Genomic DNA, 26,928 nt, shown 5'->3' with positions numbered 1-26,928 from the left:
CACTCTCAGGTTGTGCGGGACTCCTTGGGGTGCACGGACATCCTGCAACACTCAATAAACATCAGAGAGGGTGTAAGACCTATTGCCCACGGATATTACCTGGTCAACCTGGAGAAGGCTCGCAGGATCGAGGACCAAGTCAAGCTCCAACTCGACCTTGGCCTCATCGAGCAGAGCTACAGCCCTTGGGCCTCCCCGGTGGTTCTAGTCCCTAAGGAAGGTGGAGATTGACTGTGTGTCGATTTTAGGAAGCTAAATGAGGCCATAGAACCCAAGCCCTATCCCATTCCCCAGATTGAGGCTTGTTTGGATAGTCTAGGGAGTGCGCCCCCTATCTGAGTAAGATAGATCTGGAGAAGGGGTATTGGCAAGTCCCTGTCAGAGGAGTCTCGCCCTCGGACAGCCTTCATCACACCCAGTGGACACTACCAGTGCTGGGTCATGCCGTTTGGCCTAAAGAACGCCCCCAGCTGCTTCCAGAGGCTCATGAATATGATCCTAGCAGGCATTCCAAACTGAGTCGTATACCTTGACGACATCGTCACTATGCCCATACTTGGGAAGAACATACAGTGACACTGGATAAGATTTTAACAGCTCTGGGTAAGGCTAATCTAGTAATAAATCTCAAGAAGTGCCAGTTCGGGGTCGGGGAGAACACCTACCTGGGTCACCAAGTAGGGAACGGGCATCTGGCACCCAAGGTGGCAAATATCCAGGCCATCCAGGATATGGCCTATCCCAGTGCACAAGGAAGGATGCCCAACGATTCATTGGCATGGTGCAGTACTTCAGGCGGTTCATCCCAAACTTCGCCAACACGGCTGCACCCATTACCAACCTTTTCTGTCGGAAAGCGCCCTTCAGGTGCACGGCTGAGTGCAGGAGGGTGTATGATCATCTCAAGGCCGTTTAGGTCACTCCGCCGATCCTCCACACCCCCAACTACGAGCGGCCTTTTTGTCTTGCCGTTGATGCCAGTGACGTTGGAATTGGAGCAGTAAGGTTCCAAGAGAAGGACGGCGTCAGGCACCCAGTTGCTTACTATGCCAGAAAATTGAGGCCAGCAGAAACCTGTTACAGTACCATAGAGAAAGAACTGCTGGGAATGGTCCAGGCCATGAAGCATTTTGAATCATATCATGCCGATCACAAGTTTCCGCTGACAGTGTACACCGACCATAACCCCTTGAGGTACCTGACAACCTTCCGTAATCAGAACAAAAGACGAATGCGGTGGTGCCTCGATCTCCAAGACTATAACTGGAGAATTGAGCGCATCAAAGGCACCGACAACAAAATTGCAGATATTCTATCCTGACATCATAGCGAATGAGGCCTCAGGGGCAGTACTGCGCCCGGCCCTTCACCCCAGGGCTAGGAACAGTCACTGTCGCCTCTTCGTCTTTCGAAGGTCTTGGCACCTCTCATCCAGAAGATGTCAAGGCCCTCCACTATCTTCCTCCTTTCGTGTGGAACTTCTATTCCTCATCCTTCTCTGTCGATCTTTCCTTTCCATTTTTCTTTAATTACCACCACAAGAGGCAGTTAAAATATGGGATATCGTCCCCATTAAAATGCATTAATCATTTTGCTATGAAGCAGTAAGAGATACAGAGTGGGACGTGGCACGCCCTTGCGCCCATACCTGGGCACAAGGCACGCGTGTCAGCTCTTCCTGAAGGGGTCACACCCTTTGGGTTTCCTTTTCCAACCCTTGGGCTGAGAGATAGTCCTGGCCGTCGTCTATTGGTGACGGACATTAGGTCCATACATAAACAACAAATACCTCACTATTATCACTGGCTCTTCTGCGTATATCATTTACTCTTTTATTTGTCTTTTTTTTTCTATTTGTTAACGAATCTTGAGTCACAAGACTCCTGCCCTTGCGAGTTTAAGGTCACCTTTGTAATACCAGCAACGTGTCCCGCCCTTCAGTAAGCAGTCACGCCCTTTACTTGTGTCATTCTCTTTAGTTTTCTTTTTATTTTATTTATTTATTTTTTTTGTGGACAAATCTATTCCTGTCCAGTCCCCTTTCATTTGTTTATTTTCCCACTCATACTTTGAGCGAGTATCTATTTATAGCCTGTGCCCGAGTTGTGGGCCGTGGAAGTAAAAAATTTAGCATTGTTTAAGTTTAGCGAATTAAAACCCGCGAATAATCTCTTTGCCTCACTCACTCACCCATCTGTCAAACTCCTGTCACCTAAGTTATCGATTTCTTGAGCTATTAGCTACTCATTGAGTTTGTAGACAATTATTGTCTGTGATTGAAAAGATGAATTGAGTATTGTCATTACAATTTCTAGTAAAGGGGATATCATTTAAAACCAACGCTGTATTATCATTTATACCACCTCTTCAAAGCATAACTAACAGTATGCATGTATTTCCTGCATAGCAGTAAGCAGTCAGTTGCTTTACATTTGTTTCATATTACATCCTGTCTTTCATTTTATATTTTGTTCTTTTGTGCCTTTCAAGTGTTCTTTGCTTATCTGTCGAGTGCCTTATTACCCTCAGTAAAGTAAAGCTAGTAAAGCATTTATAGAATCATTTATGAACTATTTCAGCAGGAAATAGTTTTTTCCAGTAAGGAAACTTCTTATTGTATGATCTAAATTGTACTCTGCACCTAGAGTAACCTTTCAGTATGTCATTTATCAGTATTGCAGCAGAGTTTGCATGTAAAGTAAGCTAACAGTTGTAGCAAAGCAGAATCTAGAGTAAAGTCGAGCATTTTCTTCATTCATTTTTGCTGTTATCGACATTCGCACCTGATTGAAGGTGCAGATGTCATCTTGCAGGGGGAGCTGTAAAGATTAGCACCAAAATAAGCTAATAAAACACCCTCCTTTCTGCTTTTGCTTAGCCGATAGATAGGACTCTGTCTATTTGAACCTGTGTAGGGGAGTGAAATCTGGATCGGGGTGGTTATGCCAGACATTCCAAGGGGTGTTAAGGCACGCTCAGGAGATAATCTTAGCCTAGGGCAGTAACTGGCTGGCGCACTTTCTTTGGTACAGGAGGCGCGACCAGGGGTCAATCCATCGCCCCCCCCTCCACCCGAGCAGAAGTAATAAAAGGCCAAAACACCCTACAATCGCTCTCACACACAGCTCGGACCCGAATGTAGGAGGTCACAAGTTAAGACATCTCGCCGCCCCCTTCTTCGCCGCCATGTGGGTCAGTGCCCCTTGCTTTGTAACCCAACCACGTGGCCAGTATCATCTGCAAGCAGTGAAGTGCAATCCCAGAGCAAGTGGAACTTCAACTGCAGCCCTTTATCATCACAAGGGCACCCCTCCATCACTCCACCGATCTATGACCCACGAGTACGTCTTTGGTGGGAGGCCTTTGTCTACACACACACATGGACCCCTTGCTGATGCCTCTGGGAAGGACTGGAACGAAGCCCCGGTGTCAACATCTGCGCTAGACACCCCTGTGGGATGGTAAAGTACCCTGAAAGAGTTGCTTAGTCACGTTACTTTTGTCCTTGTGCATTCATTAGACTTCTGGGCCCGTATCTTGGCTGTTGGCTGTCCCCTGAATTTCTTGGTTCAATCCTGGACCACGTGTTCACTGCTCCCCTTACTCAAGTCACTAGTCAAGCCTCGAGGTTGTCCTTGGTGCCCTCAGCGCATATAAAGAGTAGAAAGTATTCCCAATTCCAGCCTTAGATCGTAACCTGTGTCCCATATCGTTTCAGAAAGACGATCATAGCAGAATTCCCCTTGGTCCGCATTCCTGGCATTCACAAGCTTTTCCTCCCTGCCCCCTTGGAGGAATTTCAACTGCAGCAGCAATTTAACTTTTATTTAATTCATTTTCCTTTGATCTTGTCTGTTATGTAAATATACCTAATTTTGTACCCACATGTTTCATGCATCTTCCCTTTGAGAAAGAGCCCTAAGCTACTGTATAACTCCTTTTGTTTTCTGTTTTATATGCTCCTGGTTATCTTACAAGGTCATTGTAGAGTAAAGTAATGAATTTCGAGACTTAAAATCTACCTGCACCAGGAAACATGTAAAAAAAAAAAAAAATATATATATATATATATATATATATATATATATATATATATATATATATATATATATATATATATATATATATATATATATATATATATATATACTGTATATATGTATATATATATATATATATATATATATATATATATATATATATATATATATATATATATATATATATATAATAAATATAATGCCCTATTAACAAAGTCAGATAGGGTCAGAGCCTCCTTATACATCTGCTTTAAGAACAATGTCATATCATCTTATACCCCTAAGATACCCCGGTAGCAACAGCCAGTACTGGGTCAGCACATTTTCTCTCTCTCTCTCTCTCGTCATCCAAGTCACTATCTGAACTAAGGAAGAACAGCAAACACATGACTACCAAAAATTTAATTTAATCAGTAATCCAACATGGCAAGTGGTTTGAAATGAAATAAAAATGAAACTGGAATATCTATGTCCCAGAATGGTACCCTCAAAATAAACAAGTAAGATATCATGGTACTATTAACTTCCACTGAGTAAATCTCAACATATAAGTTAAAATAAGTCAGTATGACTGAAGTCATGATAAGTCACATTCCCCTCCATTTATATTGGCTTCTATTCACAATAGGCTACATATGAAGAACACAGGGGAAACACAACTTTTAAAAACAGGCACAGAGAAAAATGTGGGATGTTTTCCCACGTTACCAACCCTAAAGGCAATGCACGTAATTAAACATGGTAAAATCATCAATAAAAATCAGAGACATAGCATATAAAAATAAATCAGTAACAGTTAAACCAAGTTAATTAAACAGTACTCAAAAGTCCTCCAACCAGGCAGACCCTGACACAAAGCCATCTAGGCCCTCAATGTTTACCTTGTTTTCAAAATGGAATATTCATACTTCACATGGCACGCCCATCACAGCGCACGAACGATGCACTCGCCAGATCTTGACGACTTCCGCCAACATAACCAGCACATCGCCCAGGGTACAATGCCCCCTTGTCTCCATGGGAAGCCATACCGATGCTAGGCCTTCATCAGCACTAACTCGCTGAATACCTAGGCACTGTTTCCATTTACCTTTGCCCAGAATGTCTCCAAGCAAACTGCTTAACCCCCCAAAAAACCAATATAATATATCAATATCCTTCAGCATTTCATATATATGTCTGTGTGTGTATGAGTGTGTGTGTGTGTACAAGGAAAACAGATTGTTAACACTTACCCTTGAAATGTAGGTTGCTGTGGCTTTCCCTCTGTCATGAAGTGTGGAATTAGTTCCCATTTCCCATCCAATCATTAAGTGTCCTCCATTTTAACTTTTCATGTCCCTATGTCACCAGTTCACTTAAGTGACCAAGTTCCCTCTAAATTATTTCTTTGGTTTCTCTTGTAACATAAGTTAAATTTTCATGACACGGTCATAGGTCACAGATGTTTTATGGATTACAGTACACAGTAGATTTTTGATTGGTAAGTATGGCTAAATGCATTGTGAAGAGCCTTGAGAGAATGCTTGGCTGGTGTCTGGTGCACACCCTGATTAGGAAAATTATGTGTGTCAAATGCGTCAGATATTCTTGAGATGTGAGAACATTCCTGCCTGGCGACAAGATTTTATGAGTTTGTTCGCTGGAAATGTCCGGGTTCTGGAGAATTCGTTCATATGTATGGTTTTTTTGGGGGCGGAGCCCTACGGTGTGACGGTATTAGTGATCAAACAAATGGCCATTCGAAGATCAACAAAGATGTCTGATAGAAGCCTTCGGTGAAGGCTGTGATTTGAGACCTGTCGATTAAGACTGTGAACACTGCTGGTTGGAGGTAGGAAACATTTTAGATTTCCCACACTGTAGACTGTTCATTTCATTCAACATATATCTCACTTGTGTTGCTTTATAAGTAACATGGGAGGAATTCCCATATCTTTATTTTTATACATTTGTTTAACAAGGGTTTTGTTTGACATCAAATGTTTCCCTGAGGAAGAGGCATAAGATGTATTCACTGGGGGAATATATTGGACTTTGACTTATGTTGACCTATTGTGGAGAAATTATTTGGAGAGAATAATTGACTGAACATGGTGGTCCTTAATATATTTGATCATTTGGTGCACATTAGTATTCCATTTTATTTCATCTCTTGTTTTTTGCAATCCAGTTATGTTAGATTATTGTCAAATAAGTTATTTTGGGTAATGCTTGTTTCGCTGTAGACCTGAGAGAGAGGGAGAATGTGTGTGTATGCACAAATGTACAATGCCAGTAGCCAATTTGATGCAGTCACTATCAAGCTACCAATAGATAGGACTTCTTGACTTTTAGCAAAGGTAAGCAATGGGATTAACTCTTTGTAGGGTAACAGTATTTTTGGTTGGCAGGGAACTACACCTGGGTATATTGTGGTGATTAGGTACACTTCCGAAGAGACATATCTTACGAGGAAATTGAGATTTTTAGGTATTAGGGTGTGCCTTTGGTTGGTATATGTGCCTTTCTGCTTACTAAGGGAATTTCTGCAGTCAGATGAGCGGGCACTGTTGATCAAGTCAGTTGCATAGGAACTTGCGTTGCAAGCGTTGACTGAGTGTTTTAAAGATCGGGAAGTGTTTTTTTCTTCATTTAACTACGTATTTTGTTGCCATTGTAGTGAGAAGGGGGTTACGTGAGTGTTGCTGTGGTTTTTTCTTGTTAGTTACTTGTAATGGGGGCTAATTAAGGTAGAGTTCTGTTGCTTTGCGGTTTACGTCAGGGAAGACGGTGGGTGGGCGTTCATTAAGGAATGGTGATGATCTTATGATGTCATTGAGAGCACTTGCTCGTTTTAGTCCAGGGTTGGTTTGACGCTGTTATCCCATTCTCTCTGCGAGCCCATTTTCTTTTGTGGGTGGACTGAAGTATTTCGAGTATTTGGGAAAATTTCTGGTTATCGATGGCAGCAGCGTTCAGAATTTTTTTTCTTAATTGTTCGCATCTGCACTTAGGGTTACTTCATTGTTCGCATTTGGCGTTTAGGATTTGATTTAATAGTTCACATTGGCATTACTGTTTCATTTTCAGTGTTGGGGGTTTGCTAAATTTGTAACAAGTTTTTTTTTCTCTTTCTCTTTCTATCTTTGGGGAGTTATATGAAGTTGAGATCAGGTCGGGTACTTGGAACTTGGAGGATTATCTGTTTGGATACTATGATGGGGGCTAACGGAGATAAGGAAAAGGTGACAATGTTGCACAAATTTACAACCGTAAACGCGGGAGTTCAGCCTTTTCCGGGGTTGTTTGATGGCATTCTTCCAGTTCCCCTCGAAATCTTTATAGAGGGGGTGTCGAATTTTTTAGTCACCAAGAAAATAACGGATGGGGTAGAGGTTTCACTGAAGCAAAAGGCTTCCTTAGTTTAGATAAAGGGGATACTGGACAGCATTGCCGGAGTCATCACTTTTTGAAGTGTAGGACCTGGGACAATCTTAAGGATTTTTTGAGAGCATCATATGGAACAGCTGGGGCCAGTGATGCAGCTCGAGACTTCAGGTCTCTTTTCAAGGTCCATAAAGGCCATGATTCACTGGTTACATTTTGAGCCAATGTTTTGATGCTGCAAGTGATTTTTCAAAGAAGTTGAGAAATTCTGGTTGGGTAAATGGAGACTCTATTACGATAGAGAATCTTGAGAAACTATTGCAATATGCATGGATTCTGAATGACTTTCCTGATGCTATCATAAATAGTTTTGACAAGGAGATAGAAATGAGGTCGGATGATAATTTACTGTTCTCTCAAATTCATAAGCATTCGAAATGCCCTACAGTAGATAGCTCCTTTTGGATGGGATGCCGAAATCTTCTGGGGCTATTCGAAGCATCATGCACAGTGTGATCCTGATTCCACAATTATGAGGTTATGTGCCAAGACAGAGGATGATAAGACTTCCGTGAGTTCAGGATCTCAGGGGCGTTGTTATAATTGTAATAGGCAGGGCCATTCTTAGAAATTTTGTAGTATGAAATATTGGGGAGCATGCAAGTCTTCACATCACGGTTGGCAGTTTTGCCCGTTGCTTAAACAGAATGAGTCTAGAAGCACGCCTCAGAGCGCCAGTCTGGCAGGTAGGAAAACTCCTCAAGGAAGAATTGAGAGGTCTCATGTGAAGTCTTCCCAGAGTGACAAATTGTTCCATGGACAAGAGGGTGCCTAGAAGACTCACCCATTGATTGGCTGAGCAAAGTCTTGTTCCAGAAATTCTTCCACTGTCTGGAGACACTATTCTATTCTCTTCGGGACTGGAAAAACCTGAAAATCCAGAGAGTTGATCGTCATTCCTAAATAACAAATCTCCTGAGAAGGCATCAGGAGAGACTTGTCCCAACTGATGAGAAGACCCAATTCTTGGGCCAAGAGAAGAGTTGTGCGAATGTCCTCTGTACATTGAGCTTTCAAGTGGAAACGTAGTAACCAGTCGTCTAGATATAGGGAGATCTTTATCCCCATAAAATGAAGCCATTTCGCTAGGGGAGCCAATACCCTGGTGAACACTTGCTGCACCATCGAGAGACTGAAGCACAGAGCCCGAAATTGGAACACCTTGCCCTGAAACACAAACCTGAGGTACTTTCTCGAAGTCAGATGCACTGGAATGTGAAAGTACGCGTCCTCCATGTCAACGGACGCCATCCATTCTCCCTGGCAAATGGATGCAAGGACCAACTGGTTTGTTTCCATCTTGAATGTTGTCTTTTTGACAAGGACATTTAGAGCACTTACATCCAAAACGGGTCTCCAGCCCCCCGATGACTTGGCCACTACAAAGAGATGGCTGTAGAATCCCAGAGAATGAATGACCTCTACTAACTCTATAGCCTCTTTCTGAACAAGAGACTCGACCTGTGGCAAGAGAGCAGTAAATCTCTCTGAGCCTGGAGAGTAAGCTGTCAATTCGACAGGCTTGCGGATTAGAGGAGGTTTGTTCAGAAAGGGGATAGTGTAGCACTCCTTCAGGACAGACACTATCCAGGGTTCTGCTCCCTTTTGGTCCCACCGTTCCCAAAAGTGGAGGAGCCACGCTCCTACCTGAGTTCGGAGGACTATGAATTCATTTCTTGGAGGAAGACTTGGAGGAGGACTTCTTGATGGAACGCTGTGGGAAACAGGTATATGTTCTTGTTCTAGTATGTGTTCTAGAACGGAAGCTCCGAAAGGGAGTAGGTTGCAGCAGAGACGAAGGTCTGGGAGGAAGAGTTGAAGAATCCTTGGGGCGTCTGGCAGATTGGGAGAGCAGGTCTTGAATGTTTTTTTTCTGCAGGTCAGAGGCGATGTCCAGTACTATAGCCTCGGGAAAAAGGTGCGTCTTGTCCAAGGGGGAGAAGAGGAGGGCCGATCTCTGAGACGGAGTAACGTCTTTTGAAGTAAAAGAACACCAAAGCTCTCTTTTCTTAAGCACACCCATGGCGTACAGACTAGCTAACTACTGCATACTATCGCGAACGGCCCTGTCAATACAGGAGAGTACTCCTAGGAGATCCAAAGAGATTTCTTGAGGTAAAAAGGAGCAATCTCTAAGCTTGCATGCTAGTGCACCCAGTGCCCAGTCTAGGAAGCTTATCACTTCGAAAACCTTAAAAAATATTCTTGAGAAGGTGCGCTAGTTCCGAAGCTGAAAACATAATTTTGGCTGCTGATCTCCTAGCCGAGTCAATAAGGCAGAAGAGGTCTCCCTGAGAGGAGGCAGAGACTCCCACGGAAGGAGCTTCTCCAGTCGCATAAAACCTGTAGCTCGATCTGGACAACTTGGAAGGTGGGAAACGAAAAACTGCTTTGCCTTGTTCCCTCTTCTCAGAAAACCATCCTTCTACTTCCTTCAGTACCTTCTTCGCTGAAGAGGAGAGAACCAAATTCGGTAACCTCGAAGAACCGACTGCGGGAGCTTCCATAATGAAAGTCGAAGCAGGAGAGAGAGAAGCTGGCAAAAGAAGCTTGGAAAAGTTGCTAGCAGGAACCTCAACAACGCAGAGTGCGCCCGATGAAGGAGCATCTTGATCTGGAACAACCTCTTCCTCACAAGAAACAGGAGAAAGCGTTAAGTCCGCTGTCGTCTGAGCTGTAGGAGGAGCCTTCTGAAGTAAACTGAGAATATTATCCAGTTTGCTCTAAAAAAAGTTAAGTATACCTCAGTTTAACCAGACCACTGAGCTGATTAACAGCTCTCCTAGGGCTGGCCCGAAGGATTAGATTTATTTTACACAGCTAAGAACCAATTGGTTACCTAGCAACAGAACCTACAGCTTATTGTGGAATCCGAACCACATTATAAGGAGAAATGAATTTCTACCACCAGAAATAAATTTCTCTAATTCTTCATTGGCCAGTCGGGGAATCGAACGCGGGCCCAGCAGAGTGCTAGCCAAGAACAATACCAACCCGTCCAATGAGGAACTCAACCAGTTTGCTTTGAATCGGGTCAACTGAAGGAGGAAAAATGTCCAAGATGACGCTACCATGAAGCGGTGGAGGAGCGGGTGCCAATGGGCCAGTGGTGAAACCTGATGGCGAATGGGCGCCAGTGGGTGCTCATCTGCAAATGGGAGCTTTGGCACTTCGACGCTACTTGCTGGCCGCTCGGGTGCTGATTGTAGAGATGAAGGTACTGGGTGCACAACTCCTGATGAAGTACTGTAGTTCCTTTATTCAGCGAAGAAAGTCTATGCGCCACAAGGTGCTTTGATGCCAATTTACGACTGTCGTCAGAAGAAGCAGAAGAGAATTGCTCTGGGCTAGGCTATCCAAGTGACTGCACGAGGGGCGCACTGAATCCTTGCCCTTCTCACAAGGAACAGAAGAAGAAATCTCAAAATCCACTGTACGCCTTTTCAGCGGGCGTGACTTGTCCACATAGCGCTATGCGCGCCTGGGACTAAATTCTTCAGAGCTGGAGGACATACAGTGAGCATTCACTTGAAGGCCTTTCCAACGGCTTTTGGTTGCAGTCTGGGATTCATCAACGGACTGAACCAGGGGCGACTGCTCAGGGGCAGACCCCAACAACCTCCCTTAGGCTACCACTTTGACTCCTCCCAGGTGCTGGGAAGTATGTCAGGGGCCTTGGCCTAGGACAGTGGTCTTCAAACTTTTTAAGACCATGGCCCACTTTAGGCATTTCCAAATATTCGTGGCCTACTACCCTTCAGATTTAGCATATAAATTATGTTCATAATAAAACATACGATACCAGGTCAAGGAACTTTATTACATTTTCTTAACATGTTCAAACAGAATTTTCATAAATGCATTATATGGTAAATGTATCTAAGAAATTTTCAAGAAAGTTAAAAATAATAATCCAGAAATCAATGACTGAACTTTGATTTTTGTAAATAAAAGTCATATACTGACCTTACGGCTTGAAACATGGCCAAAAGATAAACATACAACGCAACTTCTCTGCTGTTCATGGTAACCACTGGCTCAGGTAAGGCAGCTACTTGTTTCATATCTAAAGCTTATCAAATCGGGGGAGAATTTTGGACAAGGCACATCGCATGTCATCCTCCACCTCTAAGCGGTTTCTTGCTTTTTTTAGATTTGAAGTAAGGGGAGAAAAGCCTGATTCACATAAATACTGAGTGGAGGAGAAAGGTAGAAGTGTTTTTAGCGCACGCTTACCAATTCTAGGGTATGGTGCACTTACTTGAGCCCAGAATTCCTGTACAGGAGCTCTTTTTGCAAACACTTTATACCAGAATCAAATTTCATTTCCAAGTATTCATCTTGGTCAGGGTCTGGCACAGAATCTGGCTCAATATTAAATGGATCTGCTATAAATGACAGCTCTATGGACTCAAGATCAGGAAGTATCTGGAAAATTCTTGACCCAAATTTTGAAGGTGGTTAATTATTTCATTTTGGAAACAAGGATCTAATTCTTTTCACCTTCAACAACTTCACAAAAATTCTCGAACATTGCAAAATTACGGGCATTAATTTTCCTAACCGGTTCTGGATCTTAGCAATGAAGGGACAATGAGTCAACAAAATGAATTACAGTTTTGTCTTTACACTGAAGTTTCAGATTTTATTTCTTTTGTTTTTATTTTATTTTCTTATTTTTATATAGTTAATTTATTTTTATTATAATCTAGTTAAATGTCCGTGGCCCACCTGAAAACCAGGCCATGGCCACCAGGCCATGGCCCACAGTTGAAGATCACTGGCCTAGGAGAATCAGCAGGCTGAACAGCCACCTCCTCCACTACCACTGCACTTGCACTGGCCGCCTCTGAGCGCTCTGACTCACTCTTATCCATTAACACTTTCACCAATTACGCTAATTTAGCGATTGATTGCACAATTAACTCGAAGCAAGTGTCGATTTTCGACTCCAGACCGACGATGGTGTTGAGATTGGAAACGTGAGAGCCAGGTAAAGAGAAGTTGCACAGGTGGGGGAGATGGAAGGATTGGAAGAAATTACAGATGCAATTGCATCCGACTTAGCAGATGAATCCTGACTAGCTAAAGCTTTACTAGATTCCATAGCAATATCTTTCCTATTCCTATCTCTAGCTAGTTTCTTAAGATGTGAATCTAAAGTCTTCCACTTCTTTAAATCCCAGTAGCTACACTCGTCACAACGTAAATCCACTGAACGTGTTTGTCCCTTACAATGAACACAAACAGTGTGAGAGTCATAAGATTCTTTAGTTAGTCTAGTATTGCAGCCTTTGCTACAATACCTAATACTAGAACTACTAGTGTCAGACATCCTGAAAATTCTAAGACAAGTCCAAAGAACGGAAAAAATCGTAAACCAATGGTCAAAACTCGACTACACTATCTTAATTATGCCAAAAGGCTATGAAAATAAATACTTCACCAATCGAAGATAGAGCAAACAACCAGCAATGTATAAATTTCAAAATTCAAGCTGCTGCCAACCACAGTCCTTCAACCACAGCCGGCAGAAACAAATTAAAGCTCTTTGCTATGTTGTACCTCTTCTTACACCTGAAAGTTTGCGGGGCATGTCGCCGTAACCAAAACAAACTAGTGTGATCCGCAATTTCAAAATTTTAAGCTGCTGATTAAAAGAAACATAGCTATGTAATTACTGGGTAAGTTACTTATATAAAAGTGACGTTTTCTGCTTAGTTGCTCCTATTGTTCCCCGATAGTGGGTGGGGTTGTCGCCTACACGAAAACAATAGCAGCACTACCACGATTTTTAAAATTTAAGCTGCCGTGCGAGTGGAAAAGTATAGCTATATAATTTACTTGGTAAGTTACTTATATGAAAATACTATTTTTATACAATTAACTTACCAAGTACAGTAATTACATACCTGAATCCCACATTGACAGGAAGTGGGATACACAGACATATTCTACTCCAAAACATTAAGTCATGTAATGAATTTGAAATAGAAAAGTCGCTAGCACTGAAAACAATGGTTGTCATTTATTTATCAGTTAAGAGACCTACTGCAAGAGGATGCTGCCCCTGGTTGGTCCTCATCTTAACCTGTAGTGGCGTGGCGGTATAGCCATGGAGTGCCTCTACTTAAGTGGGAGCTTTGCAGCAAAGGAGTATTCCGATGGCTAGCAAAGCATCAATAAATGCCCTTGCCCCTGTAGACATGGAGAACTGTGAAGGTAGGGTAACCAAGGATGCCCTGGAGAAGGCTAAATTCTTTCCATGAACTCGTTTCATGACTGTTAGAGAGTGTACCAGGTCACTACCTTCACACAAATACCCCTGCCAGACTGAGCCACAAGAGAACAAGCAAGATGAGTAGAGAGAGAGGGGGTGGGGAAGGGGGGGAAGTCCAGCAAAAAGACCCCACCCCCCCAAAAAAAAGAGAAAAATAAAAAACTGCCAAACGACTTTTGGCTTCAAACACCTCTTATCAAAACTCTTCCACTGTGAAGGAGACCAGTCAGCAGAGTGCACACTCCTTGCTGGGAGTGTTTGGGCTTCAAACTAGACAAAACTGGTGAGGATCAACAGTAACAAGAGGGCTTAAAGTAGCCACACACCTGCACCTATCTTAGACATCTACATTGCTCAACAAACACACCTTTTGGCAATATCCATATCACAATCATTTTACAGTCCAGGTTCATCAATAAATTACTTAAATGATAACTTCAAGAACATAAAGTACTTTTGATCACAGCCAAAGAAATTACCTGGTTTATAGCAGGAGTGTCAGGGATTCCCCTTTTAACCCACTTACTACCAACAACAGTCCACCTTGTTATTATTGTAAAAGAGCAGTTGAGCAAACTATTTTGCCAGTCACAGCTAGCTCCAAAGCAGATCAAAGACATATTTCAACAGACATAGGAAATATTGCACAATACTTGTCCACTGTCAATCTGCTACATCCAATTTCATGTTGAGGGGTTCATGGAGGGGCACAGCCCCAACCAGCTCGAAGTATGTATGTTGCCCTAAGCTAGGTTAGGTGAGGTTAATGGAAGATCAGGTTAGGCTACATACCTCTTGAAGTAGGAATTTTATCTGGTTTAATGCAGGCCACAAACAGCAAAATAAATGTGCACAACTCTTTTACCTAGAGACATCCTAACCTAACCTTCACATATGGCACTGTGCACTGACCTGGACAGGAGGGCTTTGTCCCCTTGGCCTGTGCACTGACCTGGACAGGAGGGATTTGTCCCCTTGGCCCGTGCACTGACCTGGACAGGAGGACTTTGTCCCCTTGGCCCAACCCCAATGTGATATCACGCATTGTAAAATGGCAGGGTATTATTTTACTTTATAAAAAATTCAACCTTGAGTAATGGCTTCGGTTTCCTTAATATGGTGGATACATAAATCACGCACATATTATTTCATGAACATACTGTTACTAAAATTTATTTCAACAGATTTTGTTACCTACTTGGATTTTTTCTTTCTTTCCTTATGTTAAGACTGTCATAGGAGTGGAGTTTCTGATTGGGTTTTGTTTTCCATGTGCATTTTAGGTAAGCACAAGTTAGCATCCAGGAATGTCTTCTCTTGTAACTGTGGGTCTGTGATAAACTGCTGAAATATTATTGGTTGTTTTGTTATAAGTTACAGAAATTATATTTGATTTTGGAAATCAGGTATTCCTTCAAAAATCTTGCTCAGTTTGCAGTCATGAACCTTTGGTTCAGCTGTGTTCTTACTCTGTGGATTATTTAGCCTGCATTGCCAAAATCCATGCTGAATTTTGTCCCCCTCTCACACATAGGCTACTTGTTTTCCTTCAAGAATGTGTTTTATTTAATTCTTTGTAGTGTCCCAAGTGGAATTCTTTCTTAAATACAGGGAACAGCTGCACTTATGGTATTAGTGCTACAGTGAAAACTTAAAAAAAAAAAAAAAAAAAAAAAAAAAAAAGGAAAAGACAGCAATGTAATTACTTGGTTACTGATTTCAAAGGTACCTCCTTGGAAGTGTCTCACCTTCCACCATGTTAGTTAATTTTATTCATGGACCACTGGTAAACCTTCTATACCCTGACACCCTGCTGCCTTCAACATCTACGGAAGATCCTGACCAGGCACAAGATGTCAATTCTACTGATAGTTCTGATTCAGTCAATCCTACTGATAGTTCTGATTCAGAGATTAAGGTAAGTGTATGAAGTGTTTTCAAACTAATATCATGCACTAAGGTAAAGACCTAGCACCCTTGGTTAGGTTAGGTGTGGTTGGTTATGTAGCAACCTTATTAAAATGATTTTTACAGTGCCCTAGATTAAGTTAGGTAGTGGGTCTAATGCTAGGTGAGGACCCAGCATCCTAGGTTAGGTTTGGTGGGATTCACAGTGTGAAGGCCCCCCTACCTAAGTAAGGATGTGACCGCCCAGGTTAAGGTAGGTAGTAGGAGGTCTAAGTTTAGTTAATGGCCTGGCATTCTAAGTTAGGTTAAGTGGGAGGGGTTCTCCCTCCCAGCCAGGAAAAGATGCGGACCCCTAAGACAGGTTATGTAGGAGGTCTATGTAAGGACCTAGGTTAGGTCAGGTAGTTGGGAAACTTTGGCCCTGGTCATAAATGGTACAGCAGAATATAGAATTTAGGGGCAAAGGCCACTGGCTGAGACTTACAAAGTCATTCTGTGCTGAAACAGAAATTGACAGGAAAAAGCTTTGAAAGGCGTAACAGGAAGAAAACATTGCAGTTACACTATGAAACAATTGTTAGAAGGGTGGAAAGTAGGATGGAAGAAAGAGAATATGAACGGAGGTACAGTAAAAGGAATGAAAGGACTGCTAAAGGGACGCTGCAAAGAACCTAAAAGTAATGCCTACAGCGTACCTCTGAGGTGCACTGATGGCACTATCCCCCTACGGACCTGGTCAGGAAGGAGGCAGTCACAGGTTTGGTTAAATTGAGAAATTCCCTATTTTACTCCTTTCATGTTTTTCCCCAACCAAAACCCCTACTTTCCCACTGTGGTCCCAGGAACTGTATGATATATTTCTCTATAACTAGGCCTACTTGTCTGTTAATGAAATGAATGTCAACAACACTAATGGCACATATATCAAAACAGGAAAAGTATAGGTAATAATATCCCAATGACACACATCGATTCGCTCAATTTGCAACTTTTCACTGGACATTTAATAGGTGAAACAACAAAAAAATTACATTTTGAAGAATACCTTTCAACAGAATGAAGTTTCATTAACAAAATGAGCTATAAGATACTGCCATAATAACTAAGATAGGCACATGAAGTCTTCTTAATATAAGTATTGAAAGGCAATTTTAATATGGCGTCCACCAAACAGGCATTATCTGAACCGCTGTACAACACTTCCTTCCCAGTGCTCAGTTAACAATGTACTGAACACAAATTGAGCATATATATATATGTAAAATTTGCAGCTATTACTCAAAAGATTTTAGTGGTAATCAACACTATACAACAACATTTTGTTGTTACACAAGTGAAGGTTTGAGACTTGGAATTACGGGGGTCAAGTGGTTGAAGTGAAATGCAAGAAGTGTGGAGGTGCATGAGGGAAAAAGGTGTCTCAGAAAAATATGTGAGGATTGTAAATGATATGTATAGAGAAGCAACAACACAGGTAAGAAGCTCAGTGGGGACAACAGACAAGTTTGAGGTGAAAGTGGGACTCCACCAAGGTTCTGCCATGAGTCCCTATATTTTTGATATGGTAATGGATGTGATAGTGTCTGGAGTGAAAGATCAGGTACCTTGGAGTGTAATCTTTGCAGATGACATAGTGCTAGTGACCACCAGTAAGGAAGAAGCAGACAGGAAATTGGAGTTGTTGAGAAGTGCATTGGAGGACAGAGGCCTAAAGATAAGCAGAGCAAAAACGGAAATATGTGGATGAAGGAGGAGACCAAGAGGAAGCATCAACTTAGAGCAGGCAGAAGTAAAAAGAGCTACATCCTTTAAGTACCTTGGGTCGTGTGTCACTGATTGTGGAGGGATGGAGGAGGAAGTGAATCACAGAATACAATCAGCTTGGTGCAATTGGAGAAACATCAGGTGTGTTATGTGACAAAAGATTTAATGTAAAGATGAAGGGAAAAATGTACAAGAGCATTGTCAGACCTGCATTGATGTATAGTTGTGAAACATGGCCTATGAAGAAAGCACAAGAGAGAAAGATGGAAGTGGCAGAAATGAGAATGCTGCGTTGGATGTCTTGGGGTGACTAGAAGAGACAGGATAAGGAATGACTTCATAAGAGGGACGGTGAAAGTTACAGAAATATCAAAGAAGCTGCAACAGAGACGATTACAATGGTTTGGACATGTTATGAGAAGAAAGGAGGATTCTGTATGTAAAAGAACCATGAATATGGAAGTGCCTGGAACAAGGAGGAGAGGTAGACCAAGAATGAGATGGAGAGACACAGTTAACAGGGACATGCAGGAGAAGAACGTGAGTGTGGGTAATGGTGCATGATCAGAAGATGGAGAAGACTAATAACAAACAGCGACCCCATATAAAGATGGGAAAAGCTGAAGATAAAGAAGAAGTGGTTGAAGTGAAATGCATTCGTCTATCTTCAAGTTCACAATGCAATAACGTGCCCAGCTATTTTGCATTATTGCTATTGCAAAACCAACAACCGTTCCCAACTTGCACTGAGGAATTCTGCTAAATAGGATACGGTACATGGGCCTAAGAGGTTTATATTGGTTGCAAGAAACTAAGGTTTATATTGGTTGCAAGAAATTAAGGTAAAAACCATACTAGCCTATAAGGCAACACCTCCCATACCACCCATTGGGGTAAAACTATTGAACAACTTTGCACAGCTTATTACTCTGGAAATTCAGTTTTCCTATTCTTTTACTGTTACTGATCTGTTTATTGGCGGTCAATTATTATTAACCTCATTTTATTGGGGTTTCGGATGGGATAAAACAGGGAGAGAGAACGGGCATGTTACTGTTATGATGGCCACCTGGAATGGTTCTGTGCATGCAAGGCATATGGGGAGTCTTATGTTCAAGAAGGGACTGGCTAAGGAAACCTATTCATAAAAGGAACTATTTAGCAGACCGTGTTACTTAGGGTAGTAGGGGACAGACCCAGGTGAAGAGAAAACATTTCTTACCAAAAGCTGCCCTGTGACACTGAGCATGAGCGATAGCATTCCAGGGTGACCAGCACAATAACATCAGTTCTGAAATGAATTACACTCGATCGCCAAAAAAAAAAAATTGGTAAATTCTTGATGGGCAACCAAAATACTATAGAAAAACGCAATTTCCAAGGTAAAATGGCATGCGGAGTTACACTATAGTTCTCCTATATACTGTAAGCCTAGAAGCCTAGGCCTATGCTACATACCTTTAAGATGCTCCCCATACAGTAGTGTTGGTCAACGTAGTGTAGCCTATGTGGGGTCACACTGCCGATAATTAAACCGCATGTCTTGGCCTTCCAACAGTCAAATTATACAGCTTATTAATAAAAATTCTACTTTGTTTCCACGATTTTTTTAATGGCCAATTGCTTTTGGCACCTGGACATTTAATGCATAGGCCAAAAAATCCTCCTCACAGCGTCTTCTTGCATATTTTAAGACTTGTGGGTGGCCTGCCCTACAACTGTTATCTTGATTTAATCGTAAAAAGTAACTTTAATTTTCACCACAGCAAACTTTAACCATTATTAATCGCCAACTATTACACTCTCCGACATAGAACACACACCCGTATACACCGTTCCACAACTGCTTATATAGCAAAGGTAAACAACTACTACACTGGAAGTTCTGTAACTTAGAAAAGGTTGATGGTTCTTTATCACACTCTTTTGTTCCTCAAAAAATGTTATAATTCCATTGTCTATTATGATATAGTAATGGAACCTAGGCCAATTGGAGCAGTATAATAATAATCATTATTATTATTATTATTATTATTATTATTATATTATTGAGGAAAATAGAAAAGTGCGTTATGTTCAATGTTGCCAGTGCCAAGAGAATACATGTTAGGTTTAAGGGTTACACAGGAAAAAGTATTCTGTTTACAATAGTTACAAGGAATATCATCATGGTCATTCACCCATAGGTATTCCTTAATATCAGTAATTGTACAAAAGTTAAGTATACCTTAGTTTTACCAGACCACTGAGCTGATTAACAGCTCTCTAGGGCTGGCCCGAAGGATTAGACTTATTTTACGTCGCTAAGAACCAATTGGTTACTTAGCAACGGACCTACAATTGTGTGGAATCCGAACCACATTATAACGAGAAATGAATTTCTATCACCAGAAATAAATTCCTCTAACTCTTCATCAGCCGGCCGCGGATTGAACTCCGGCCCACCGAATGACAAAGTCTGAAGCTCAACCGGTTCGGCCAACAAAGGCTAAGTAATTGTACAAATGGTCAGTTGAGTCTGCTGATAAACAGACTCCGATAGTCACAGTGTTCCACACCCGGCTTTCTTTTCCCTTTTCACATGAGGCTGCTGGTTTACTCATTTTATTATTTTAAATCAACCAACCAACAAGAAAAATATCGAAATTTTTCCAAATTACTTCTCTTTAAATGTAAAACGATGAAGAAAATTCTTCATGAACACAATATATATTTTTCTTATTATAAACATTCATATGTCACAATGAAAGTCGTTCTCCTGATGGAAACTAAACGGATTGCGCTGTTTCCATCGTGAACCGAGTCGAGGCGAATGAAACGGTTCAGAGAGAGGAGGTCTCATGACCGGTCTCATCCGCCCTGAGGCTTTCCCTACGAGAAAGACACGGCTGTAAAAGCCTGGAGACTGGCCCGACACGACTTCTACAGCACCCTTGCTCAGCATGGTTTGCACTTCTTGCTGTAGTGCGGTGTCCTTTGGAGATCCTTGGGCGTACATGAGGAGATGGACCGAGTGTAGGTGAGGGGAGGCCGAGGCTTGAAGGGACACCACCTTTGGCAGCTTTTTGGGAGACGCCGCCCCTAGCGTTTTCCCCTTCTTCTTCTTCCCTTTGCCCCTTTACTGGATTGGAGTGGGCTGAAGGAGGCAGGAGGACCCCTTTCTCGAGGAAGAAGAAGGCTGGAGTGTTTCCACGGGACCCCTTCTAAGACTGGGACTTCTTAGGGCCGAGGAAGTGCCAGCCTGGCTCGAACCTGGCAGTGGTATGCGAAGACCAGAGAGGTCTTGGCCACTGCCTGAGTGGACAAGCGGTCACTGTCATCGGCCCGGCGTTTGTCCACCCCGGCGTCCACCAACCCTCTGGGGAAGAGGGCGGAACCAGCAATGGTCTATTCCCTAGGGTGATTACAGACCTGGAGTGAGAGAGAATGGCGTCTCTGCTTCAGGACCAGGTTGCCACAGGTTGCCATCTGGTGGGCGAGGTAAGGAGATAGCCCTACCCACAGACTGGCACAGTCTCCCAAAGGCAGAGTCGTCCCAGGGCATGATGGCGCCGGGAAGCAGCTACCTTCGATGCTGTGAAGGATGCAGATCGAGCCAGAAGACTGGAAGGCTGCCATGGCGGTGGCTTCCAGGTTGCAGCTTCTTTGCTGAGAGAGGAGATGCTCTCTGCAGTAAGCTGCTGCAACGTCAGACCTGGATCCAGGCGTGTCAGGTCGGGTCAACCTGTTTGGTCGGCAACGCCTTCAGCTGGAGTGTAGCGCTTCAGCGAGGCAGAGGGGGGAAGAAGCTTATCCGAGCAGCTCGACCTAAGAGAACTTTTGTCTTGCCCAGACACAAGACTATTCACCTGGTGAGGACCACTTGGCAGCGTGGACCACTGCAACCACGGAGCAGGTTCCTTCTTGGGTTTAAAAGTTCGAGGGCATAACGGACGATCCACAGTTGAGGCGTGGTCCCCTTCCCAGGTCATTGTGCTGACAGAATCAGCGCAATAACCTCTCCTACAAAAGTCCTCTGTATCTGGGGTGTCCGCATCCTGAGGAAGAAGACCCTCGAGCCCCTCCCAAGTGCAGTCCTCCCAATCTACTCGCCCGCCCAGGAGAACCTCGGCAGACCCCGTGATCCTTCCCTGCACCACGTGAGCGTAAGACCTGGTCAGCCAAGGACCAAGCCAGGTTCACGCCCCTGAGGTGGAACTCTGGGAGAAAACCCACCAGAATTCCTCTGTCCGACTCCACGCCCCCTTGGAAGGAACCAAAGAGGTGGAGGGACAGGCGAGGAGGATCAGGGCGCTCCCACTGGCCTGCTGCTGGCAGAACCAACAGGGCAGCAGGCCAGGGGCTGGTCACCAGCCAGCGGTGGTGACAGCAGCCCGGAGTCCCGGGGAGAGTGTTTTCGCCTGGCGAAGCAGTCTCCCGAGCGGAAGCGGCTCGCTTCCCTGAGCCAGGCTGGCGCGTGGGCGTGGCCGGGGACTGAGAGGAGTTGAGCATCGTCGGCTGAAGCGCGAGCTTGTGCTGTCCTCTAAGGCAAGCCACAGTCTTCTTGAACCGTAGCCTCGGAAAGACTGAGCAGGGACCTCGTCTCTGCCTCTCTGGTGTTGACCCGAGGGACCGAAGAACTATCAGGGAACCTGACTTGGCACTCAGATGTGCCAGCAGGAAGAATCGAGGCACATGCATGCCAGACTCTCTCTCCACCCCGGGTCTGTCTGGCGAGAAGTTTCTCTTGTCAGCCTGGGTACCGGGTCTCCTTGGAACCAGTGCTCAGGAAACAACTACGCGTATGAGTGTCCAACGTGGACTCGCTGGCCTTAGGCGCAGGTTTTCTTAAGCACAGCGGGGTGCAGACCTTGGTCTGCACGCCCTTGCTCCCGTCACGACTGGCGGAGGCCAGAGCAGCAGTTCCCTGATCCGTGGATGGGAAGGCAGACGAGAGATCCCTGCCTTCCTGTGGAAGGAGGCAGTCCCTTAGAAGTCTTGGTGCGAGACTTCTTTGGGGGGAAGGCAGACTTCTTCTTTATCAGAAGCCCTCAGAAGGAGAAGAAGAGGAGGCAGCAAGATAAGACACCTTCCTAGACTTCTTCTTCTTCTTCGCCATCTTCTTCAGGATGCCAGTCACATCCCCAAACAGCACAGGTGCAGCCAATGAATCCAGGAGTAGCCGGGGCTGTGGCAGTAGGCATCCTGGGCAGAGAATGCGGTGCTCGGGCCAGCAGTTATCTGGGTGGGAGCAACCTCGTGGCAGCCAGGAACATGGGAGGCGGGGCCGGGAATGCAGGCACAGGTGGTCGCTGGCGGGCAGCCAGGCCAGGCTTAGCCAGGGATGAAGGTATGGGAGGAGACAGATGATGTGCCAGGCTGGACAGAAAAGCGAGGAGCTGGAACCATTGTCGTGATCGGGCCAGGGTCAGCAACAGGGGCAGGGACAGTCACGTCACGGCAGATTAAGTCACCATGAAGGAGGGCCTGTGGTGAGAACTGGGCCAGACCCAGGAGGCAGCGGTACTGCGTGGTGTATGGCAGGGGCAGCCGAAACCTGGGTATCAGGTGCGGGAAACCACCGACATGGGTAGCCCAGCAAAACCTGACATGGTGACTGGGTGGTGGTGTGTTGTTACCATGTGAGTTGTCACTGGAGTGCCAGACAGATGTGATACAGACCCTCCAGTGACAGGAGCGCCAGGTAGGCCCCGTGTAACCAGGTCGATGATAAGTCTGACGCCTGGCTATCCAACCCAAAACCTGAAGAAAAAGTCCAGGTTAGGCTGAAGTCTCCACTTTCGCTCTGGAGGAAAAATTCTCCTCCCAGAACGAGAAGAGAGACCCCAGAGGATGTCCCGGTCAACCGCTCCCACACCCTTCCACACCCGATGAAACGATGAGGAAGGAGGAGTCCTCACCAGGGAGAGGGCAAGCATGGAAAGTTTGCCGGGGAGGAGAAGCAGACCCGACACATTAGCCACCACCGGTCGTCGGGCGTATTACCCTCAGGCGATTCCTTGGCTGGCTTACTGACGGTAGCGTCTCCTCCCCTCAAACTTCCTCCATTGCTCGGAGACCAAGAGCAGCACTCACTACAAGGGCGTCGTGCGAACACACACGCCTTAGCAAGATGGGCAGAGGCGTGTGGGTCATCAATACTAGATCTAAAGGAGTTACATTTCTTGCCTCCTACCCCAGGACATGCCCAGCCTGCACGCTGGGATAGGAAACCTATCCATTCATGATTGTAAAAAAAAAAGAACTTTCCCACCACAAAAGGAGAAAAAAAGGGCAGTCAGGCAGAGAGCGAAGAAACAACGTCCACATTCTATGATGGCAGCAAGTGGAATGTTTATATCCGAGACAGGCGGTGCTCCACCTCCCAGACAGTAGTTAACTGCCTAACCACCTTGTTTTTGAAGTTCAACGGCCGTTTCCAGCCTACACCAAAGTAATACCTAATGTAAAAGGACCGAAAGGTTTGTATATTAATGTCAGAACAAATATATATACTGCTGAAGCTATGGTTATCCAGCAAGCCTCCAACCCCACACCTGCTGCACCAAATGCTCTGATTTCAAGCATTAGTCCCCTAGTCCCCAAGTGGACTGAGGAAGAGCCAGAAGCATGGTTGGAAGAAATAGAGTTGCTCTTTGAAAACTACAACACCACCAAGACAGAGAGGGCCTTAGTGCTTGCCAAGCACATGGAAGAAAAAGCTAAGGCAGTCCTCTGCTCACTGGAAAAGAGTCAAAGAGACGACATGGTAGAAGTTCATAGGGTCATAACGAAAGCCTATGAAAAAACCCAGAGAAATGGACATTGTTCTGAGGTCTTGCCAAGTGAAGTTGGCTGTTCTGGACGTGAATGGACCTGTCACAAGACCCAGTCCGCATCCGCGTTCAACTCCCTGTTGTACTACATTCAAAGACCTATTCAATTGGACCATGCTAGAGGATCTTTTCCAATGTGTGCCTGGGGCCCTTGGTGTGTACCTTGATGACAAGTAGCCCACCAAACGGGAGCCTGCCATATGGCCAGTTCATGGGAAACCTGGCTAAACCAGTCCCACAGCACATCTCAGCGGCCCATAGTGCCACCTAGTACCTCTCAGGCTTGACTCGCCCGAAGAATGAACTGCCTAGCAATCCTACCTGCACCCACTGTAAGAAGGTGGGGAACACTGAATCTGATTGCCCTACAAGTTGAGCACCAATAAGCTGTCTACTGCCTATAACCAGGACTCCTTTCCCTCTACTTCCACTCAACCCTCTCCACCAACAGTCACCACAGGTCACCAAGCCCCCACAAAGGGCTCTTGCCAATCCTGTGGCGCTGCCGGCCACTATAGTGCTGGAAATCCGGCCTGCCCAAAGCATGTCCCAGCCACCAAGTTCGTCAACTTGATGAGCACCTCGTTCTCCGCGGCTGGGCCGCGGAAGATACATCACCCCGAGAGGCTGGATACCCAGTTCATCTCAATGGCACCCCTCTACCGTGGCCCTACCGGTCATGGTAGACACTGCAGCCGATGTCAGCCTGATTGCCAGGCCCTAAGTGCCAGCCAGTGCCACAGTTGATGAGAAAACTCAATGGGAGATGAAATGGGTAGAGGGCCACACCAAAACCATTTGCACAGTCATGACACCTTGGGGCACGCTACCTCACTGCCTTGGCGTGGTGAGTGGAATCAGGCCCAAAGTGGACTTCCTGTTGGGTCACCACCTCCTTTGGGAAGCCCTTCCCCAACGCCACTTCGCAGCTATGCTACCTCCTCAACAGATCACCAACTCAAAGCACAGTAACTTTGACTGGCATGCCACTGAAAGAAGAAGAACCACCTTCTGCCCAATGAAGTGGTCAGTGGAAGGCCCACATGCAAAGCACTTCCAGGCCTAGTCCTCCCTCTCCACGAAAGGACGGCCAGCACGAGGTCCTCCCTTTCCATGAAAGGACACTTAAGGGAAGCAGTACTGCTGTTGAGCGTGCAAGGTGACAGGCCACTCCACCAATTGGGAGGGCTGTCCAAATAAGCGATGCCCAACGCAGACGCCCCAAGACTCTCCAAGAGGCTCTGACCTCCAGCTGGGACAGGAATCTCTGTCTCAGCCCAACTCAAGCCATCTGCGAGGTATTGCACCTCCAGACCCCTCGTCAGGCATGCCTGACCAGCAATCTCTGCTAGTGCCACTTGCGAGCTCTTGAGTAGTGCCACGCTCCGTCCGCTTCAGACGCGTTGGAACCACCAAAGAATTGGACCTCATGCCAGATCATGGGATGGATCCTCCTCCGGGAGATCCAGACCCAATACAGCACTCACCCAGCAACCCGTGAGCCTCCAGCACCCGCACTCTTCCTCGCAAATCCATCCCAGAGGATGAACCTGGTGGACCAAACTGCCACACCTTCTCTGAGAGACTGAACTGGCCTCCTGGATTCAGAGGTTGACCACTCTTGCTCTGGTTGTCGAGCAGCTGAAGTAAGGAGCCCTCTTGTAGCCTCTGAGGTTACCCCTGGCTTCACGCCTGCTAGCCCTTAGTTTATATTGTTGTTTACTGTGATTGCAAATTCTAGTGTAAGAAATTGTATGCTTGTTAGAAAAGAGTAAAGTAATCGAGGCAAACAGCTTACTTAGTAAAGACCTTCACGCCCGAAAGGGAGTGAAGGCCTTTGTAAGGGGGGGGAGCTATTATAAATATTTGTAATCGCCATTCGACCTCCCTTCCTTGATTTAATCAAAATATAAAAAGCGTTCTTTGTTGAAGGAGAGGGCATACTAGTAGGGAAGTTACAGCATGACTTGTGCACAAAGCCCAACCACAAAGGGGTAGGAATTTAGCATAAAGGCAGAGTGATAGGTTTTTGCTAGGACCAATTTTTGAAGATTGTACTTAAGCTCACTTTTCTATGACCTTTGCACTGGGCGAGTTTGTCATTCTACAGACGATAACTGCACTACCTGCTACTGCAGAGGAGTCGTAGACCAGTGGTGACTCCAAGTTTCAAGCTTCAAAGAGCAGACGCACAGCTTCCGACCCAACAGAAGCAAGTCAAGCAGCCCACTTGACCTTGTCTCGTTTCGAATTCGGGAGAAGAATTGCTATCCTAACGACTGACTGATGCAATTGATCATTGCATTATCTATTCCAGCTGTAAAGTCTGAAGGCAATAGTTACTTCCCAGTTCTCTTTCCTTTCATCTTAAACTCTCATTTTCATGTTCAAGTTTCTAACCAGTCACTGACTACAAATTTCAGCAAACTCCCATTTATGAAGCAAAAATATATGAAGCACAATTATTGTTGTCTAGCAGACTACATGAAGATCCTCCATGCAGTGTTAAAGTAATATTCCTTGATCTAAGGTTCAGTCCCTTGCAGTCAGTGTATGACAACCGAGAGCTCTTCTTGATATTGGAATATTATCTGGATACGTCTCTTCCAGAATTGTGCACTTCCTGGGACCTGGCCAACATCTTTTTTGGAGAAGAATTAGCATCCTTGATACCAAGATTCTCAATTCACAT

The 26,928-nt window shown here is 44.7% G+C and overlaps 1 protein-coding gene across 1 annotated transcript in view; it reads right to left on the bottom strand.

Annotated features, from left to right (window-relative positions):
* LOC136831325 (uncharacterized) overlaps nt 1–19,270 on the bottom strand; it is a 471,746-nt gene extending 452,476 nt beyond the window's left edge. The window contains exon 1 of the mRNA XM_067091564.1: nt 18,880–19,270. The gene's annotated coding sequence lies outside the window, so the exon portion shown is untranslated. The remainder of the gene's footprint in view (nt 1–18,879) is intronic.
* Nucleotides 19,271–26,928: the final 7,658 nt, after the last annotated feature.

This window comes from Macrobrachium rosenbergii, chromosome 48 (assembly GCF_040412425.1).
Source record: "Macrobrachium rosenbergii isolate ZJJX-2024 chromosome 48, ASM4041242v1, whole genome shotgun sequence".
NCBI lineage: Eukaryota > Metazoa > Arthropoda > Malacostraca > Decapoda > Palaemonidae > Macrobrachium > Macrobrachium rosenbergii.
The sequence above is the reverse complement of the archived record's forward strand: the minus strand, read 5'-3'. Positions and strand labels throughout refer to the sequence as shown.